Here is a 14,358-nt window from a genome sequence, read left to right as displayed (position 1 = left end):
TAAAATTATGCGGTAAAGACATCATCGAAAGAAAAATCGGTAGCGGTCAATGTGCCTGGGTCGAACTAAATAAAAATCGTCCCGATACATATACATATGCGTTATACATGTAGTATTAGAAGATGACATTTTTTTCCGTATGCAGGTTGAGTATCTGATTTGGATAATTTGTTAATTTAGTATTTCAATGCGTTTGCCAGTCTGGACTGTTCGTTTATGTCCACAAAAGGAGGAAAATAATGAAAAAAAGAAAGAAGAAAGAACTACGCCATATCCATTCGTAGATTCATTTTACGATTTACACTTTCATACTTGGATAATTTATACCCTATTCCAACCGCATTTTCCTTAATTAGGATATTTTCCTATCTATCTATCGTTCAATTTACATTTCAATAAAACGAACAAATAGAAAGAAAAAATTAAGAACATTTCAAAGTGTCTAAGCATAGGACATGTTTAGGTTCAACTGTCAAAGTCTCAGCGACCGGTGTTTGTGCTCAGTCGGTACATGTCGTGTGCGACAATTGCGTACCAACTTTAACCACAACTATCTTTGTCTGACGCGATCAACCCCCCCCCCCCCCCTCTCCTTTTCGCCGAAACGGAACGTTCGTCCCTGTCACGGTACAAGGAAACAAGGTGTGCTCTGAACGGAGATGCGCAGTAGCAAAGTCACGTGATCCCCGAATGACGTAACGACAAAATAAAAGTACAACATAACCTCTGAAACGAATTATTTAACATTTGAATATTATCCCCCCCCCCATGAAATAAGATTCGACGGAAATAAGAATGAATGGCTGTTTTATAGATTTTAAAAACGAGGCTCAATGTTTATAATGTACAACGTTGAAAACTCTTTGTTCAATTGCAGGATATAGGAAGTAATAAATACAGCTTTCTGGTCGATCGTTGATGCCATGTAATTTTGACGTACAAAATACAGAACACAATTAACAGTAAGTATCGGATGGAGAATCGAAAAAAAATTAAATAAAAAATGGCGAATTTTTGTCGCGCGATAATTCGTCCATTAAATATTCAATTTAATGATATAAATTTTTTAACGCCAGTCGTGGTGTAGAACAGGTTTATTATACATCATTTTAACCATCGAGTAAAATCCCATTCATTAGAATTAACGAAATATTTCTTTTGTCACGTTTGCAATCGACAATTACTGGTTGAAGTCGAAAAATTTTTATTCTTACTTTTTCACGCGCGTTTGTTTAACAACGCGTCGATTTGTCTCGACATTCGTTTGAAACTTGACCAAAGTTAGTGCGAAAAAATTCAAAGCTGGCAATCGATTCAAAATTCATTCATTGTAAATATATGTCGAGTATATGTGTCACAATATTTACCAGCGGCGTTGATAATTGATCGCCCACGTTCGTAATTCGCAAAGTCGTTTACGTAGTAAATAAGTATCCATCAAATTCGTAGAATTAGGTTAATAACAACGTAAACATCAACGCTAGGCAGGTACGATTTTTTCATTCTTATAATTCCCGCAAATGTTTTTACACGACATATTCTACGTAAGTATTTGTCATATTGAAATGACTGAGGAAATCGTGCGTTGAATACCGCATGCGAAATACTTCGGACAACTGCACAATAAGTATTTAATGTAATTTATACGTACAGGCGACTCAATCGTGCACCTGCAGTGCGGATAGACGATTAAAACTAATTGTGAGATCGCACGAATCGCAAGACTTAGCTGCGTACGACATACAAAATACAATAATGAGAGTTTTCAATTTTTCTGCTAGTTTTTTCTTTGGATTAAATTAGTGTAATTTCACTGAGAAAAGAGTTTTTCTAATATTAAAAAACGTATATTCTTCATATGGCGAAATAACTGTTTCGATATTATTATCATCGAATTTTAGTTAAGCCGAATAATGATCGATAGATATTTTTTAATACTTAACAAATCATATCTGGCCCAACTAAAATTTCATAATAACAACGAAACGTTTATTTCGTCATATCCAAATATATGTTGTTAACAATAAATAAACTCTTTTCTCAGTGTTCAAAGTTCCGTTAAACAATCTTTCAACAATTTCACCCCAAAATCGTTATCTCTATAATTTTTATTACAATCCACTTCATTTCCCCAAAATCGAGTGGAAAGTTTATCAAGTGCAGGTCTGTAACGATTAGAAATAAATTTTTAGCACAACAAATTTCAACTTTGTATCTTTTACGTAGAATGTTGATGAAGAAAAGAAGCGAAGTGTCAACAAATTTTAGAACAGAGATTCGAAAGAAAAAGGATTTGTAACTTACGAAATCCGCGTAAAAATTCTGATTGCGTTCGAGTTCAGAGCAATTTTGTGTCGTTGGTAATTTTTATATACGTCAAAATCAAACAATTTGACTAATTTGACTCATTTCATTTTAAATTACCAATGTCCAATGTTTTTTCTATGTCAACAAAAGCCTCCTTCAATTAAATTCAACTCAATCAACTTCATGTTCACTTTTTGAACCATGATTCAATATTTATCCTATGTTTTATTAACTTTCTCACCAGACTGTACACCTGATAAATTTTCACCCCATTTTACACATCCGAATTTACTGAAACGGCATTGTGAGACAAGTGGAACATTTTTAAATCAACAAATATCGATCAAGAAACTGTTATTGCATTTTGTTAGTTACAAAAGCGTAGCCTAATGCTGGTCCAATTCTCACGGTCGAAATCTCGCTTTATCCGTGAATTAATGTTGTAAAAATTACCCCAGATAAATTTTATAGACCCATACGTACAATGTATTCATATTAAGCCTTGTTTTTAACAAAATATCGGCCGATATGTTTTTCGGAAGGTCAGGAATTAAACGATTGCAAAACGAGCGATTGTTTCTTATTATTATTATCATCATCCTGTTGAATTATTCGAATCTTTGCATCCAACACGTCCGGTATCATTAAAATCATTAAAGAAGGTCGCTGTCTACGTATTTTCAAGCCTTTCAAATGGTCTGTAACGAGTTCATCTTTCACTCAGTGGTTCTCAAGTCGTTTAAAAAGTTACAAAGAACGAAGAAAGATTCAAAAATTAACCGAATGGTTTCTTCGAGCAGAATTTTTTTTACCAAAGTCCGTGAATTACAAATATCTTTTAGTTTATACCTAATAAACTGAACGGGAAAACAATTTTTTCAAACCCTCTAACGAATTTAATAGTATTATTAACCGTTAACTATGATTTTAAAAATAAAGAAAAGTCTCACGGATGCAAACTACAATGAATAGACAACGTTTCGCTCTGGACATTGTCTGATGCAAGTACGAATACGATAATGCGATTTCTCTAAAGTTCAACGTACCTGGCACCTCTTTTAGTTTTACTTCTTTTCACATGTAATGAAATACAGCTCTAATCGTATTAAACTCGATATTTAAATCGTAATTACAACTTTGTATATCTTAATTTAGTAAATTATTTTCCGTATTTTTGACGTATTTAAAAAACGAACGAATATCGGTATGTTAATTTTCTCCATTCTGGGCCTCATTATTGCTCAAAAAAAAAAAAAGTCCCGTCCGTTAATCTCGAGTCTAAATCTTCATCTCAGTTACTTTAATTTTAGTAAACAGTAATATAAAAAAGGAACCTGTACCAAAGTTTTCTGGTTCAAAATAAGAAGCAAATAAAAATAAAAAATTTCATCCGGTTAAGATAAACTTTAAACGAATCGATCGAAGCCTTCTCGTTTATGCGAAATAAATTACCCAAAATATTCATATTCAAAGAGAATCCTTTCGTCCTCCGACTCTTGTTTCAAAATAAAACTCAAACCCTTTAAAAATAATCTTCAATACTCGTCTAGACGCTGCAAAGTTTCTCTAATTAACTGTGTAATGGGTCAATTAACTCCAATTTGCTACATCGTACGTAACATGTATTACAAAAAAAAAAAACGTTTCACGTGTTATTTATACAAAACGACGACAACTTACTCGTAGACTGGAAACGACAGCCGTGAACAACTATCTCCTTGTTGTAAAAGACGTTCCACTATCCGGTTGAAAATTTCTCACTTATCGATCACCGAACATTCTAATATCACCAACACGCGTACGAGTAACGCCAAATCATTCGCGGACTTTCAGAGCACGGGAATCCGGCAAAAATTCGTTTTTTTTTTTTTTATTATCCGCGAAACGCACCAGCGATTTTGGTGAAAGTGAACACCAAACGTATCTTTTAATCCCAGACGCTAGTCGACGTTGCGTTGGATCGGAATTCCAACGTGTACAAACGGCGCTACGGCAAATGCTCGACTGATTCAACTTTACACTTGCTTCGCCGACGAATTCTCTCTCTCTCTCTCCTCTCTCTCTCCCTCTCTCTCTCTCCTCTCTCTCTCTCTCTCTCCCACGCTGTCTACTCTCGTCATTGAATTGCCGGCGGGATTCGGAGGGGGAAACACGATACGTCACCAATGTCACCAAAGGTAATATATCATCGCGATGCGTATCAATTTTCGAGAGATAAGCTCCCTGCCCGTATGTAAAATCGTTAGGGAAAAATTCGTTTGTGTACACTTGAAAGTCCCGAAACGGAAATCGGATCGACGTTATTCGCAGCCGAACAATTTGTGCAATGTCTCTTTATGCTCTGATTGTTTCGCCTGTGTATCGGTTCGCTTCTACGGCGATATTCTTTGCAATTGTTGTAAATTAAACGGTATTTATCGACACGTTTAGACCAAATTTTTACGCCTCTTGTTTTACAAAATTATTAATTTACGGTACAAATTGTGAATTTTTCGACTGCTAAAACCAATTGCTAACGATGGTGAGACACTGCAAATTTATTTTTTGCTCATTTTAGAAATAATTAGGAACGAACGTTGACGGTCAGAAAAGGTCAGTAATTGGGACAGGGTCGATAAATCTTACACTTACTTTAGGTATCATGCGATTTACTTGAACGACTGCAGCAGCTTGCTGCTAATACTGTATATTCACGATTTTTATACACCAGTAAACAAGCACGAAAGGTAGTACTTTTTAATATGAATCCGTAAACTTGGTCTAAGGATAATTCTATGAAGCTGCGCGGAATCGTGATAATAATTTTGCAATCAATCCCCCCCCCGAGATCGTTATAAAAAAGTAGGGTTAAACAGTTTGATTCGCAATCTAATAAATTTATCGGAACAAAAATTACGTTGGGAGAAAAAAAAGTGAAAAAATATTCTACGTTTCTATTCGAATGTTCAAAAATAAAGGAGAAAGAAATGTAAAACCATTTAAATGGAAGGGGGGACATTAAAATTTTCATTCGCTCTTTTCTCTCTTATTTTTGTAGATACGAAGATGAACATTTTTTTTAACATATTTCTTGATAAGGTTATCAGATTTCGAATGGAACGGATTAACCCTTTTTTTATAACGATCTCGGGAGTTGATTGCAAAATTATTATCACCGTTCGATTCAGCGTCATCGAATTACCCTGAGATTAACTTTCCGTATTCATAACTACAAAGTACAAACTTTTGAATTTTTTCTCGGTCCATTTTGAACAGACCAAATTACCGTTCGGCATTTCGAATTAAACGTCATGCTTCGGAACAATTAAGACCGTACTGGAAACGCTTATTTTTAAACACTAACAATGAGAGAAGTTTCCCAGTTCTTGTTAATACGCACTCGTTGGCTATTTATATTTTTTACCAAACAACCGAGATGAGAATTGAAATGACATTCGTAACTGTAACAAATGAAACGTTTCTTTGCGTATGATTTGAGATTATTGTACAATTGCGTTACAACCCAAAAAGATGGAAGTCGTTTTTCATGTTGATATCTGTTTTTTTTTTATAACTTTTGTTTGTTTCAGGTATTCAATTTCGATTAGTTTTCTCCTACTATTTAACAGATAACGCATACATATTTTTACTGTAATAAAAAATTTTACCTCAATCTAACAAACCGTTTATCTTTTATATCGCTGTATCAAATTCTTCGTTTTTCACTATCCGGCCAATATTTTTAATACCCTAAAATACATTCAGACTTGTGAAATATTAGTTTTCACCGTGTCTAGTTTATAATAGTATGAAAAATTGATAGATCTACGGTTTTGGTATCACAGATTTTCATTTTTGAAAATCTCGACGCTCTTTATCCAGTGAATTTGGGAACGAGATTGTTCTAGAATCTTGAAGCGTAGATCAATCAGATAACTTTGAGTGTCCCGGCGCGTATAATCTTCCGGAGAAACTGGTTTGTCTAGTCAGTAACCTTTCGTTAACGAACAAGATTTCTGAATTACTTTCGTCTCGTTTGACCTTCGCGTTTCTCCGTTGATCTGTTTTTCTCTTTCTCCTGACGTTTCCAGCTCACATAAAGCATTTACACGTTGTTTCTAGGAATTCGAAGCAATTATTACCGATCATTATATTTTGCTTAATTAAAGTGTTCATCTCTCTTTTACCTTTGTGACAATTTTTTTTTTTTTTTTTTTATCTGTTTTCTTTACCTCTAGTGTCTCTGTGACATACTTTCAAAGTAATTTTTCTCCCAGTTTCGCCGTATTTCTCGCACGCGTAATATACACGATAACTAACTTCTTTATTTTTATACTTTATGTTTATGCTATCGTATAATCCATTCGCTAGTGTTTTTACTACTTCTTATCTTATTTTCTCTCGTATGTACGGAGTTATTTTTTCTCATTATTCTTTTCATTGTATTTGACTATTACAGACCTGTAACTGATAATTCGATTATTAGTATCGAGCTCTTGTACTGAATAAATAAACGAATTGCAGTAATGTTTTCAGACTAAATTCGCTTACTTAAGTTTATTGTTCAAAACATGTGCAACAACGATCGTTCTGAATCTTGGACATTCCAGAAGTTTCAGAGAGTATATCGCATATATATATATATATTTTTCAGCTACAAATTATTGTCATAGAAAGTTAATGTTCGATATGGAATTCTGAAATTATCGGACCTCGTAAAATGCCATGGAAAATAAAAAAAAAAAAACCCAAACTATGAAACGACGTTCGTAATCTTTCTACTTCGCTTCTGCAGATTACTTTCAAGTTATCTTTTCTTTTTTCCCCGTAGAATAAAAATCGAGCACATATATTTGAATACCGACGATTAGACGAAAACCGATCGAGTGGATAAAAATAATGGTGATAAAATTAAACGGTAACGGATATAAGAATAGAATTTAAAATGATTTTGAGACACGTTTCAAAAAATTTATGTTACCGCAATTTATTGCGCAGCTTGCTCAGTTGATTGTAAAATTTGGATTAATTGACGCGAGCATTGCTCATTAGTCGGTGTGTGTGTGTGTGTGTAGATATATAGACGCGTGCGCATCCGGTTTGCGATGGATTCTCCCGTCCCAGCATCATTCATTTACAAAACATTAACCTGGGTCCCTCCATTAGCAGGGCGAAAACCGATACGCGTCGCCCCGATACGCTCAATAGATTCACTCTTCGTGGGGTAAAAAGATAGAAGAAACACGCAGGTCAGCTTTACGGAGCGGGGGAGGAAACGACCCGATTCTACCGAGAAGGCAAACTCTGACTAACGAACCTGGAACCTAACCTAAAACTAACGAACCTTCGACCTCCTCCAAAAACCATCGTCGAATTTTTCATCGATAATAGCTTTCCTTATTAGGACGTTCCATTCAAAGTTGATCGACCAATTTGATCCCTCGCCGTTTTTAACCCTCCCTTCGGGAAATCACTTTTGAGTTTATAGAAGTACTGGCAGCCCGTTGTAACTAATTTAATGTATAATTATTGAATCACTGGTACATGGAATTGTGTTTCCTTGGGACCATGGGTTCAAAAAACCTAGTCGACGTGGAGAGGCAATATAAGCATAGAGGGCTTGTTCATTGGTTTATAGTTTGTCTGTTATTTTTAAACGTTTGATTGATAGAAAATAAGTTCAAGTTTAATAAACAACGCTATTTTCACAGGATTGTTGTGAAAAAGGGAGGAGAAGGCATTCGGTAAAAGATGTTGTAGAAATTTAGACGCTTTGTGATTGATAAATAAAGTTATTTACGAATTTCGTATCGCTGGTATCATCAAGTGCACTGGAAAAGTTTATTTGAATTCATTGTACGATTTAAGTCGTTCCACCTCTGTTGTAAAAGTTGATCAGAGAGATTCTGGCAACTTTAGTTCATCTAAAAGGAAAAGTCTTCCAGATAACTAAAGACCAGGATGTGATCAGCTAAAGATTTCAGAAATTCACAAGACTTAAAAGAAAACATCTTAAACAAATCACCAATTTATCTCAAGATAAATTATTGATGATACTTCTCGTGACGAACGAAATAAATAAATAACCGTAATAAAATAAAGTGGAAGATAAAAATTCGGGAGACAACACCTTCCGTCACACGGTTACCTGCTTTTTCTCAAATCTCACGCTGGTTTTGCGACCAGAAGCCCCTCAGTCTCTTATTGTTAGCGACAATAGAAAAGTCAAGACGATCCTTCCTTGTGCATTTGAAATAGAAGTCACAGGAAAGATCTACAAAAAGTTGAAAATTTTCAACTGACAAACATCAATGTCAGACATATCTTTTATTTTATATCAACATTTAATTTATCGTTTCACACAGTTTCTGATTCAACCGAAGCGTATTCATAATATGCGTCACGTCGTATTGCGCGCCAATAAACCGCATACAGTATTTGCATGTGAACTGTATCATGATGCGGAATACCGCATATGCTATGATTCTTTGCGTCAAGAACTGCGGGGATCGCGGTAATTCATCATTCTCAATGTTACGGAAAGAGTTGCTACTCGACGTTTGTCTTTTAATTTTCAACTATACCAACGAGCGAATGAAAAAGAGAAGAAATTATGTATATTCTCGAAATGAAACTTATTGGACTTAATTAACCAACAACTAAAACGAAAAAAACAATCAAATGAAGACGTTAATTAATGTGAAGATTACTAAAAAAAAATACTGCGAGAAACGTAATTATAAAAATGGAGATCAAATATCGATTGCAAAATTTCCCAAATTAGGAAAATGCAATTCAAATGGAATATTCGAAATCAAAGTTTTATTAAACTACTTCACAATAATTTAGCCAACATCTCTTCTGTACAGGGATTTAACTGCAATTTTGCAACTGTATGATTAAAAATAGCGTGTTCGAAACGAAGAAAAATTACTGCTTGAAACAAACTTCGAAATAGTTATATCCTCAGACCTAGACACGTTTTTGAAAAGAAAAAAAAAACGCTTTTTATGACATTCTCCTAAATTTGCGATGTTCTTTCTCAAGTGTACAAAATGGCCGACACATTGCTATTGCATAATTATCGTAGAAATTCAATATTATATGTTTACAGTGTAATTTCACACCGGAAGTCTAGGAACTCTGATTATATCGAGAATCAAGACTAAAATCGTCGCTTAACGTAGTTAAAACATCACAAGATTTTTTATCGAATTTTCCTGATCCGTCGGGTTCAGTTTCTGTTTTCATCCAGTTACAGTCGCTGATGAGGCTTACTGGAGTAGAAGATTCAATATGAAAGGAAACGTGTGATGAAAGGATTAATGAAAAGGGTACCCGTCGCGACAACGATGATTACTGTTCTCGCCGAATGAGCTTCATCCATGTAAAAAGCGATTATTTTTTGTGTTCTATAAAACGAGATATCTGTGTAAGAAAGAAATCAATCGATTTTTCATCAAATTCTACACCGAGAAAAATTTTCAATTCTATTTACTGTACAGTTCGAAACTATTTTCATTTTTCACCATGACCGAAAAATAAGTTCCTTCCAAGTTCCTAGCCTGACAACTAGTTCTGACTATAGTTTCTTGTAACTATTTCGATAATTTGGTAATAGTGCAACGATAAATTGATTTCTTGCACTTATTTCAATGTCAAAAATGTAATAATCTAAACAAACTGATTTGATTGTTGTGGTAACCAGAAAATATAGCATTCGCAACTATAATCACATTAAATAGTTACTTGCACCACATTTTTTCGTCATTCTAATAAAATTTGAAACGGTATTCGATCAACATTTTTCTAAAAATTTTTAGTATGTAACTATAAAAAACAAAAAAATGTCTAATATTATATATTACGGATGATATGTACTAATCTATAAGGCGTTCTAGTTATGCCTAGCTATTGTAGAAAAACGTTGCTTTAAATCAAAAGAATTCTCTTCCGTTTACATCGGTGGATAATATGTACATAATTAACGATGTAGGATATAATGACGACACACGCAAAGCGGCATTTCCGCATCGCTGAATGAAACCTTATATGCACGTTGTGTCCACAAGATAACTGAAACGAGTATTAAAACGTAGGTAATATCAGTTTATCGCTGTTGTGTGACTTGTTGTAATGAAAGACAGAGTTTATTCTCGTACGAACCGTGTTTTAATATCATAATGCAATGCGTTTCGTGTTATTACATTATATTGAATAGAAGATTTTCCAGCTCTAAAATTCGTCGCATCGACTCGAGATTAGCTGGCCCAATTTTTCACCGATGTTTGATACGAACGACAGTATAACCAAGACTAATTAAAAATGACGCGAATAGTCATTTCTCACGTCTATTTTGTCACTTTTATTTTATTTCAGCTCTTATTTTCGTCAAAGATTAAGTTGATCCAAGCAACCCACTTCGACCGCGTCACTACCGTCCGACCAATCAAAAACTACGTCAGTGGTGCTCGATCCGTGGAAATTGGTTCCTGTTCTCCGTACAACATTTATCTGGGATAGTTTACGTAGTAAAAGTCGAAACTTTATTTAAATTTGTCCCAGAAAATATTAAACACCTTGAAGATATTTCGGAGGATTTTAGCAAGATGGTAGAAAAATGGAAAGGAATCATCCATTTTCCTTATATTTACGAAGAATTGTAAGGTATTTACAAGTCAACGACGAAGTGTGTTGGGTTGCCTACCACCGAGGGGAACAAATATCGGTAAAACAGACCTACCAAATCGTAATCACTTCAACGTGACTCTGAAACGCGATCATTGAACATTTTAGCATAGGTTATAAACAAGGAAGCAACTGTTTGGCCAAATCCACACAATTTGGCAACAGAGGCAGTTGCAGTTCACTCACGAGGACCCTAAACGCGCTACATATCGATAACTCGGTAGGTCTGTATTACCGACATTTGTTTCCCTCAATGGTAGGCCACCCAACATACCGCGACCTTTGCTTGGAAATATCCGGTACATTTCGGCAAAACAATTATTAGTATAAATTTTAAGGTAAAAAGTTGCATTTGCGTAGCTTCCACATCAAGTTCAGGTGAGATTATCATTTCGGCGGTAAATATTTTACTAGACTGATATCAGTTGGCGTTGAAAAATCGAGGACTCGATTTCGTAACCGTGTAATTTCTGGCAGCGGTAAATTTATCTGAAAAAAATTTCTGACTACACGTACGGAAAAAACCGATTGCGAAACAAATAGCGTAATATGAGTCTACCTCGTGAATTTCTTTACTAGACTAGAACGCGTATATAATACGATACAATTGTGACGAGCAGTGAAACGTAACAATAATGTCACGAATAATAGTGGCTGCAGGTGGGTGTAATTCATTTGTAGAGTGAATGTTTCGCCGAGAAAACAGGCTTGCGCATCATTTATGCCTTGATTTCTATTTTCTAAACCGTTTCAGGAATGTCCCTCGAGGATTATTATTGTCATTTTATTAACACCCGGTGTTGCTATTAACGCAACTTTAAGGATAAATCTAGATTCCATAGTCCGGTGACAACTATTTGCAAGTATGTTTGTGATGTCTGTAGATCTCTGTGGCGAACAAAATAAGCTAAAAAATATTACAGTTGGATTAAAAAGATCAATAATCGTAAAACCTCTTCTCAAATTGTTCGCGTTTTAACACGCGTTAATTCGAATTTGCTCACATTCATTCCCACGACACGGTAGAGATCCTCGTTCATCCGCACTCATCGTCATCGATGAAAACAAAATCAATGGAAACTTTTCAGAGGTATATTTTCTCTCTTCTCCAAACTTTTGATTCGTATGATTCGATTGATTCTTGAAGAGAATCAAAACGCGTTGCGTATAGCAGCTGGATTGAATGACTGAGGTATAAAACGGGGTGTTTTCACCTGACAATGAGAATAATTCGAAACTCACTCCAGGCTCCAGATGAATTCACCCTGCAGTGAACGTTGCGCGCCTTTTCCTAACTCGTCCAGCGGACTGCAGCGAACACGTTTCAAACAAGTCGCACTGTCACCGTGATTGCATCAATCACCGTGCTGATTGCAGTGTAAAGTGCCACTGCGATATCCAATTTGCGGATGTGCCTGTAACTCTATGCACGGTATACGTACGGATATTCTTCCAGAACTCTTTTTACACAGCCAGCCGATGCGAATTTCCTGTGATGACGTAGTTTCATCGCTTCTGGAACTCCTCGCGGGTCTAAAGCGTGAAATAATGTCGCAGAGTGCTCCAGGCGTTGCAGGTCATGTATATACAAGTGCAGGCAGTCAGCCTGGCGGCGGTTCTTGATCGTCGGGCAAGCAGCCTAGATATTTACTCGACCTGGCCTCGTGAAGGGGAGATTTTTTTCTCTTTTTTTTTTGTAGTTTTTGTGTAGTTTTTTTTCATGCACAGGGATAAAACGGGCAGAAATAATATAAAAGGGTTGGAATGCTGAATTATAAAACGCGTTAAAATCTGTTTTTTCGAAATTTGAAAATTGGAAATTCAAAACATACAAAATTCGAAATTTATAAATGCGTAGAAAACAAAAATTCATGACGATTCTATGTTTTGACTTGTTGTATTCTCATTCATTCTGATGATTCTACTGCATATTTTGGTTTTCTGTACTTTGATATTTCTACATTTAAAAATACTACGAAACAGATATTCTCGTTTTCGAAAATTCGATATATTTCCAAACCTTCTGTTTTCTGATCTTTCTACAATTTCACCCCTACCATTTTTTTTTTTTTTTTTTTTTTTTACGGTTTTCTTTCAGATTGGTTGAAAAAAAATACTCACTGTAAGAGTTGTTTGCCTTTCAGCGTTCCTCAAACATTCTATCCGTGGATTCGTTATAAAACCTATTTACCTGCATCCTCATCCTCGCAGCTGCGAAGCTCGTAATGAGCTCATTCAAATCACGAGGTAAACAGATCAAACGTGCGCCTGCTTTTGACCAGTACATGTACAAGAGGCATTGCCACGCCAAGTCAAGGAGCTTTTGACAACGAGACGGAACTCAAATTTTAAAAAATATAGTCGTAAATTTTACAGATTCAAGAGGAAAGAATGGAAATTGTCCAAACTAAAAGGACAAATACATATTATGTCTTTCTGCTTCGAAATTTTGTGAATCCCTCGACATCATTTGCAGTAAGTTTTTCAGTATTACTTTATTGAAGTCTGTTTCACATCGAAATACGTGAAATCTTGATCACTTTTTTTCTGTCGATAACAATCCAAAAACAATTCATGAAAGCTCCATTTATCAAGTTCGAAAATGTAAAATAAATCAGTCTAATCGAAAATGATCTGGTCAAAAGGTCGTTTACTTGGCATGGAATATTTGAACTAAAAACATTCAGACAGACAGTTTATTTTTAATGATGAATCAAATGTACCTCCCGTCAACTGAAAAAGCTGTCAAAGTGACGAGTGTGACGAATCAAAGGCTTCCAGGGGTGTGTATGAGAATAATATCGTTTGGCAAATTTTGACAATTAAAAAATTTTTTAAAAACTAGGAAGATCCTCAAAGTTCAAATACAATTAAGTACAATCAATAACTTCAAATAGCTGAATTCACATTGTCGAATCAGTTGAACAATTTAGTTAACCTGCAACCAGTTTTCTCGTAAATAAATTCTGAAAAACTTGCCAATGTCAAATTTTACATCATCATCGAGTACCTATAATCGGCAAAAATCTAGTGGCTTTGAATTATTTCTGCGAATCAAATTTCAATCACTCGTTACGAAATACCGTTTACATCAACTTCCCGTCAAAACAATTTACAGCTGATTACACATCATCGATTTACGAATGAAATTATAATCACGAGTGTTGAAATTCAAAGCGATATTTTCTCATGATCCTGCACACGCCCCGCTCCATCTAGACACCGATCGTTATATCCTATTGTCGGATCCACGATTGAAATGGCTACGTGTCTCTACGTGTAAATAGATTTCCAATCACAAAACACACGCGATACCAAAGGCACAAAAATTTCTGATAAATGACACGGCGAGGACGAGTATACTTTTTCATGGACGTATTCTTC

The 14,358-nt window shown here is 35.2% G+C and overlaps 1 protein-coding gene across 15 annotated transcripts in view; it reads right to left on the bottom strand.

Annotated features, from left to right (window-relative positions):
* Positions 1-14,358, bottom strand: part of LOC124187170 (glucose transporter type 1) — a 77,183-nt gene that overhangs the window by 45,060 nt on the left and 17,765 nt on the right. For 11 of the 15 annotated variants that reach the window (XM_046579490.1, XM_046579494.1, XM_046579496.1 and 8 more), the window contains exon 1: positions 3,988-4,320. The exons of 2 other annotated variants lie outside the window; for them this stretch is intronic. The gene's annotated coding sequence lies outside the window, so the exon portion shown is untranslated. Of the gene's footprint in view, positions 1-3,987; positions 4,322-14,358 lie in introns of those variants that run through there. 2 more of the 15 variants (XM_046579487.1, XM_046579503.1) reach the window with 2 other exon arrangements.

Source organism: Neodiprion fabricii, chromosome 7, assembly GCF_021155785.1.
Source record: "Neodiprion fabricii isolate iyNeoFabr1 chromosome 7, iyNeoFabr1.1, whole genome shotgun sequence".
Classification (NCBI taxonomy): Eukaryota; Metazoa; Arthropoda; class Insecta; order Hymenoptera; family Diprionidae; genus Neodiprion; species Neodiprion fabricii.
The sequence above is the reverse complement of the archived record's forward strand: the minus strand, read 5'-3'. Positions and strand labels throughout refer to the sequence as shown.